The sequence below is a fragment of the Podarcis melisellensis genome (assembly GCF_964234715.1).
Source record: "Podarcis melisellensis genome assembly, chromosome: 9".
NCBI lineage: Eukaryota > Metazoa > Chordata > Lepidosauria > Squamata > Lacertidae > Podarcis > Podarcis melisellensis.
Genome location: NC_138541.1, coordinates 19,655,703 through 19,663,285, shown reverse-complemented (window position 1 = coordinate 19,663,285; position 7,583 = coordinate 19,655,703).

The following is a 7,583-nucleotide window of genomic DNA, read 5'->3' as shown; positions in this document are numbered from 1 at the left end:
AAATATCTGTGCAAAAACAATGCCATGTAGCTTTGGAATATGTCTGTTTAAACACACAGAGAGAAACGGAGCACACACTTTAATTAAAACCAACTTCTGAAGACTGTCATGGTGTACATACCAAATGTATATACTAAAGGCATATTTCCCCAGTCAGACTAAGCCATTGTATCCTTGCCAGTGTATGAAATATCCTGATAGAGGGTGCTGGTGCTTTATTTTAATGCTTCAAAAATGGGTCAACTTTGCCTTTCCTTTGTTTATGGATCTCATTGGTTTGGGTTCCCCAGCCCCTGCTTGATGTTAGGCTATTTTCTTTAAAGAAAGAAAAATAAGAATGCTATACTCTAATGTGCTCTAATGAGAACCTTGTTCTCTAATGATGCTTGTGTTTAAGATCAAATCCCGTGATATTTTATAGCCGAAAGAGATAATGTTGCACGGCATATATGACGCCTTACATCTTGGCGTTTCTTCTGCGAAATGTGAGAGTCTCTAAATGCCACGGTGAGGAGGGAAAAGGCGAGCAGCTCTGGATTGACCAAGGATAGCTGCAGAGTTATTTATATCCCACCTTTCTAGTTCAGGGGCAGAAATGCTCAGGTTGGCTTACATCATTATCATGTAACAATAAAAAGACTTGTATCCAGTCTAGCCCTACACAGAGCAGACCCTTTGGAATGAATGGGTTTACTCTTGAGTATAACTAAGTTGGATATAACTAAGGATGGGAGAGAAATTCTGTTTGATTTGGATTTTAATGTAAACCTAGCTGATTCATACTTTCGTAAACAAGGAACAAACTGAAACACAGCTGGCCTTCAAAATTCACACCTTCCCAGATTTTATGATGTAGTTCCCCAGTCAAATAATGTGTAGAAAAGCACCCTAGCTCAGCGCCAGAGTGGCAGAGCACCATGTGCCTTGCATGCAGAAGGTCCCTGGTTCAGTCCCCAGCATCTCCAGGTAAAGCTTGGAGAGAACCCTGCCCAAAATGCTGGAGAACTGCTGCCAGTCAGTGTAGACATTACGGAGGTTGTTGGACCAAAGAAACAACAAGCTTCTTATGTGCAGCTGTTGTTTGCTGGCCTCCTTGAGAGAAAGCGCTGTGCTGAAGAGTTGTGGAGGAGCGAGGGGGGTGAGCAAATGGAGGTACCTGGTCCTAGTCCCCAGGGAGTGCCAGCAATCTAGGCTGGGGCAGATATATAAGGGGAGTCAGCAGTGGGCGGTAGGTTGCCATCCAGTGGGTTGCTGGTCAATGGTGAGACGCAAGCTGCAGGTCATATCCTTGATCTCATCTTTGCTACAGTTTTCAGCTGATGGCGAAGCACAGGCAAAGTTAATGCATCCCAGGTGCTACAAGGGAGAAAAGCCCTCCCAGGTATTCCAGGCAGCTATATTAAAGGGTTTTGAACGCTAACAACAGAACCTTGTTAGATTACTTCAATCTAAAGAGGCTGGCAGATTCACACTGTGGAGTCACGGGCAGGGAGAAAGCCAGCATTTTGGTGTCTTGGTCTGCTTAGGGCCTTAGCAAGCATGGGACTTGTAGTTCAGCAATAGCTGGAGGACCAGAGATTCCCCATACCTGGTTTAGGGCTTTAAAAGTGGCAACCAGTCCTTGGGGCTTATTCACACTTCCACTACCACTCTTTAGTGCTCAGTTGGAGCATATGGGTTTCCCCCGATTGCCATTTGTTCCAGTCTATAGCTAAAGAGTGGGTTTTCCTTTGGAAAGAGTGGGGCAAGGGGAGAACCTCTCAGACCCGAGCTTTCTAGGTATGGCACAAGGGGAAGTGTGAATGAGCCTTTAATTGCCTTAGGAAGCAAACTGGTAGCCAGGGCAGCTGGTAGAGGAATGCAGTAACCTGGTTTCAGCCATTGCTACAGCTAGAGGCAGCCTGAGAAAGGAAGTTTTGAACTCTGAAAAGCAAATTGCATCTTGGGGTTGCGTCTCTGGATTTTGTTGAAGTTTTTAATAGATGTGCTCAATTTGTATCTTTGTAAAACAAAAGCTCAGAGAACATTGCATATACTGTTGTTGTTTTTCAAGGTCCAAGAAGACCCACCCATTTCAGTTCAATCACCCTACCCCACTTTGGTCATGTATCGAGCTTTTGCCTGATGGTTCACTGGTGTCCAAAATCTGCTTTGTGTGACATTTGAACAAATGCTAACTTCTCCCATCTGCCAGTGAGACTGTCAGGAAAGGCAGAAATAGAGAGGGACCCTGTTTCCAATAGCTCATCCATGAGTGGCACAAGGAAGGGTGGGTGGGTATGGCTATGAGAATTCATCATCTCAGGAGAATGCCAGCAAAATAATGGCCAATTGCTACCATTGGCATTACAACCAGAACCTGGGAAGGAGACAAAAACAGGGGAAACAAAGCTTTGGATTTGACATTCCCCATGCGGAGAAGCATCAGTGACTAACATGCTCCAGCTGTATTTTTTTGAATAATTTTGGCGTGCAAATGGCTGTGTTGCCCTAGGAACAAAAGACAGAATATGGAACGCTTCAGGAGAATTTGTGGCTCTTTCATTAAGAGAAAGGTAAGTAAGAGGAGGCACAATAGACATATATAAAAGTATGCAGGGTATAGAGAAAATTTCTTCTCCCTAACACTAGAACTGAGGGACATCCAATGAAATGGAATGTTGGAAGATTCAGGACAAAGTAAAGTTCTTCTGCACACAGTGTATCTTGTGTTGGGATGTGTCCAAGGAAACGGGGGCAATTTGCAGGCCCCCAGCTGGCTCCAGCCCACCGGCCGGTAGCCGGGAGAAATCCGATCCTAGGAACAGCTTCAAACAGTGACCTGCAGCTTTAGAACTCTTCAGAAGCTGGAGTATGCTCTAATCAGCAGAGTAATTAACTCTTCGTGACGGAAGGGCTGACAGAGGCATATGTAAAGCATATTTACAAGCAGTTTATTCAGCATAGATCAAGACAAAGAAAACATGTCAGCTCTCCTTCATGTCTAAGAGCAAGAAGCATAAGGCAAAAGCAATACACAAACGGAAGTTCCCAGCAAGCTGTTCTGGAATGTAAACAGACATAGAACAATCCACATATCTGTTCCTCTTAGGGTGGAACGGAACATCAATATCCTAACATCTTGTACACAGGATGCAGTGATGGTCACCAATTTGGCCACTGTGAGAACAGGATACTGGATGCCAGTGGCCTGATCCAACAGCCTCTTCTTAGATTTTTATGCTTTTAACATAAACGAGACCTGCAACAAAATATTGCGATGTGGAGTGGTCCTGTTCACTGTTCCAACTGGTTAGCCATGCCCTGATGTCCAGCTTCCAACCTTGAGGCATGAAGAAATAGTGGGACCACATCAGCAAAACAGTGAAACGTCAAACAAATCCCCATTTGAAAATAAAAAAAATGCTTTGTAGCTGATATATATATCAAATCTTTTTTCTGCACCATGGAACTTAATGGTGAAATACAGCATAGACTTTTATGGGTCTGCCTGGTCTTTGCTTTCTGCATTGTCTCCTGTGCCCCCGTTCAGCCTGTCATCGCCTCTCTCCCATTTTCTCCTCTGGCTCAGAGTTCTCTTATTGCTGTCTCGCCTTGTCTGTCTCATTAAGTACATCTCACTCTTTGCACTTATTCAGCCCATCATTACTCATTTCCAAAGGCATTATTGAGCCATGGGAAATGAATGAATGAATGAATGAAAAAAAGAGAGGAGAAAGTTATGGGAGCCAGGGGAGGCAGGAAGACACTTTTGGCTGGCTCTCTGCTTTTTCATTAACAAATATCCTTTGGTAATGAAGACTTCAAGAAGGCTTCATTTGGGTTTTCAGAAGGAAACTGTGTGAAAGTTAATTACCTGGAGCCATGAAACTGCATTCCCCCTTCAGCAGCCCAGGACTGTGCTCCAAAGGCAATCAATGCTTTGTCGTCTGGCACAGATTCTGCCTTCCTTTGCAGTGTTCCTTGGCAATTAGGGCCTCTCCAGTCTGTCATTAGAAGACAAATTGTTTGCAAACCCTTAGCCTTAGAGTACTGTACTCTGTCTTCAACCTTTTTATCATAATTGTAATTCCAAGATTCAAGGAAACATCCCAAACTGAGAAATGGGAGCTAATTACGTCGCTAATTGCTTGATAATGAATTGCTGCTGCTCATGAAGGAACACACTATTTATTGTTTTCTCCTTCACTTTCTTTGGAGGACTCGGGTTTTTGCAATGCAAGGGGTTTAGGAGAAGCCTTCCTCTGAAAAGAAGCAGCCAGCCTGTGTTGCTAGTGAAATTTCCCATCTTCATTTGGGACTCGGAACTGCATCATGGATAAAAAGGGTAGTGTTGTTGTTTATAAATGATGATGATGATGACAACATAGGCATGTCCTGTTTCAGCTGCATTGAAAGGTGGAAATAGAGGGCACTTGCCTGAGCGAATGTCCCATTGGCTGTTTCAAGGCTGCAGGGTGTTCTGCTGATATTGATTGTGTGAATGCCCTTTTCATCACTCTCAGCTGACACAACTGTCTGTCTGATAGAAGGTTGCTGCAATGGAGCTAGGTGGGGAGGGGACCCAAACAGGAGCTGCAGGAGCTAAATCCAGGACTATGTGAGGAGTTTACAGACTGGCCAACTTTCCTAGACCTGTTCTACACAACACACTCTAGCCTTATTTCATACCCTCCAATATTTTCATCCCCAAAATTGGGATGCCAGGAGGGGCACACCTTCTAATCCAGTTCTCTGCTGATGGTCAGCAGGGTCGTTCCAGAGCACCTTCTGGTCCAGCACTCTGGTGCTCATCAGCAGGGTCACGCCAGAGTTCTGACTCGCTTTGGAGTGAATAACTTGTGGTCTGGCGCTCTGGATTTGTGTCAGAGTGCTGGACCAGAAAATGGCACATTCCAAGATGCACTAAGAAGCTGGGATGATTCTGGATGTCCTGCTTGAAATGGGACACTTGGGGGGGGAGTATGCTTATTTTCATGCTCTGTCCATGCACTGACTGTACAGGTATAGGCACTCTGTTTGCACTGCATAAACATTCAGCTCCTACACACATCACCTGTTGAATTCACAGAGGCTAGAATGAGGTCAAAAGCCATGCTCCTGCTCCTCCCCATGAGTAGTATTCAACTTAGGTTTTACTCAGACCAGTTTATTAAATTTAATGGGTCTCAGTTAGTTGTATTCATTAATTTCCATGGGTCTACTCTGAGGAAACCTTGAATATACTTGAATATATTTACTCAGTTCATGGATGGAACATGAGAAAGGGCTACTAGGGTGGGTGCTCCTAATTAGGTAGAGCACTGAGCAGGCTACATCAGATTCTAATTTAGCCTGGTTCTGCAATGGCTTCCTAACACCCAAACACCACCTGCCTTGAATCAGACTTGATTTAGTATTTGTGAATGTTCTTGGAGAATTCTCAGGAATAGGGAACACAAGATGAAGGTGCCAAAAGTTGTGCCTTATTATATTGCTTGCTGGGAATTGCAATTCTCAGAACCAACCATGGTGGAGAGCTGCATGGAAATTCAACTACATTCCTCCCAAAACAAATATACTGAGGACTAACTCTAACGTGTGTGCTTTGGGGGTACCATGTTTGCAAGGAACAATCAAGATACCTGACCTATATAAGAGAAGACAATCACTGCTGAAAGACGTCTTATATGAATGGTCTGCTTATGAGGTTCATCACAAACAAGGAGTGTTTCATTTCGGGTAGGTTTCCCCCCCTATATTCCCCTAGAAAGCAGACTGCATTAGTTGGTCTAATCTGCTGAACGCTGCCCATGTTGAAACTGTGTGTTCCTTTAATGGGAATAGCTTGGGAGTAGCACAGGATGAGGCCTAATTTAAGGTGTGTATCTTTTGCTGTAACTCCAGTTGAGTATTATGAAAGTGAAAGCATCTAGGTTGTGTTTTTTTTTACTCCTTTCTTCTCTTTACAGTTTGCAAATGTAAAGTTTACTTTATTGGTAAGCACAGATTGCCAATTATTAAAAGCAATCTGTGTTGAAAAAGTCAAGGCTCCAAAAACCATCATTCCTGTTAAGGAGAATTTGGCTATTGCAATAGACCACATGTGTGCTGAATTGCCAACATCTAATTTTACTTCCTGAGTCCAAGCAATTTGGATGTATGTGAAATGATGCTCAATTCATAAGGCAGCTGAGCATGACAAACTGGACAAGTTTGTACTCTGGAAAAGATCACTTAAAACTGACATCACTAGTTTGTGGTAGTAAAATAAATTATTGCTTTGATTGTATAGTTTTGCAGTGCTTTTGCAGGACAAAATAAAAGTTCGATTAAAATTAAAGTTTGATTAAAATTAAAAGCACATTCATGTAATAATACTGGCTGTGGAAAATGTTTAGAGTGATAGCTCAATTCTCAATTTGCTGGCTCGCAATATAAAGCTATCTATTCTCACTGGTCATTGAGTCATTGTCTGATGAGCAGTTGTGAGTGGAGGAGATTCATGATACTAAAACCTAGCTGGATGGATTACAGAAGTCTCTGCTTGCTGGGATGCTCTATAGGTTTGGAGACAAAGGAAATTACATGCCTAGGGCAACGTTACTTTTGAGTTTCTGAAGTGAATGCTGTACATGCTGCTGGAGTATTTCTCAAACTCTTAACACTTGGGGTAACCCCTTCAGAACTTTCTCTGGCTTCTGCCCCCTCAACCAAACATCTGTTCCCCAGGTAAGCATGGAAACATCTTGGTTGTTTTCATATCACCTGTTGCATTATGCAAAGGTTGGGGTACTAATACTGGCATAATAAGAAGATTTATCTGATATCAGCTTAAAACAATACACAGGAAGACACAAGAGTACAGTCTGAACTCAACTATCCAACATGTAAGGGGTGCTGGAACATGTGGTTTCCATTTCCAAAGCACATGACCACCATACTAAATATTCAGGTGAGCTGGAAGAATTATGGCTATGTTCACATGGCATTTTATTCCATTTCCCAAACTACTTCACCGGATTATATTTGAAATTTCACAAGATTCAAGCCACTTCTAAAAATCTAGAAGGATGTAGTGGAAGTTTAGTGTTCATTTTCATGTTAATTGCTTCCAGGAAAAAAATCTGTTTGCAACCCACTAGCCTAGAAAATCATGGGAGTAAATTGATGACATTTGGGGCAGTCCCAGCATACAGTTCATTCCTGCTGTTTTCATAGGTGGATCACTGGGGGACAGAAGCATGCATGTGTGGAAAGCGGGAAGTTAGTGATGTTGCCTAATGGCATTCATAGCTGTGTGAAATTTAGTGTGACATGCCAATATATCAGTAAAAAAGGCCACAGTTCCGTAATGCAACAGGTCCTGCAGTGTGAAAGGAACATTAGAAAACAGGGTGGAAGCACTAGCTTTATAATCAGGAAAGCTAGCACAGATTATGAAGATGATGAGTAATCTCTACAACCACAACACTTTGCTGCAGGGAGCACTTTACAGTCCTTAAGTCAGTTATCTTCACAACAACTATGTGCGGGGGATCCTTAATATTTTTGTTTTTCAATGGGACCGAGGCAGAGAGATGTGCTTGTTGTGCAGGATTATG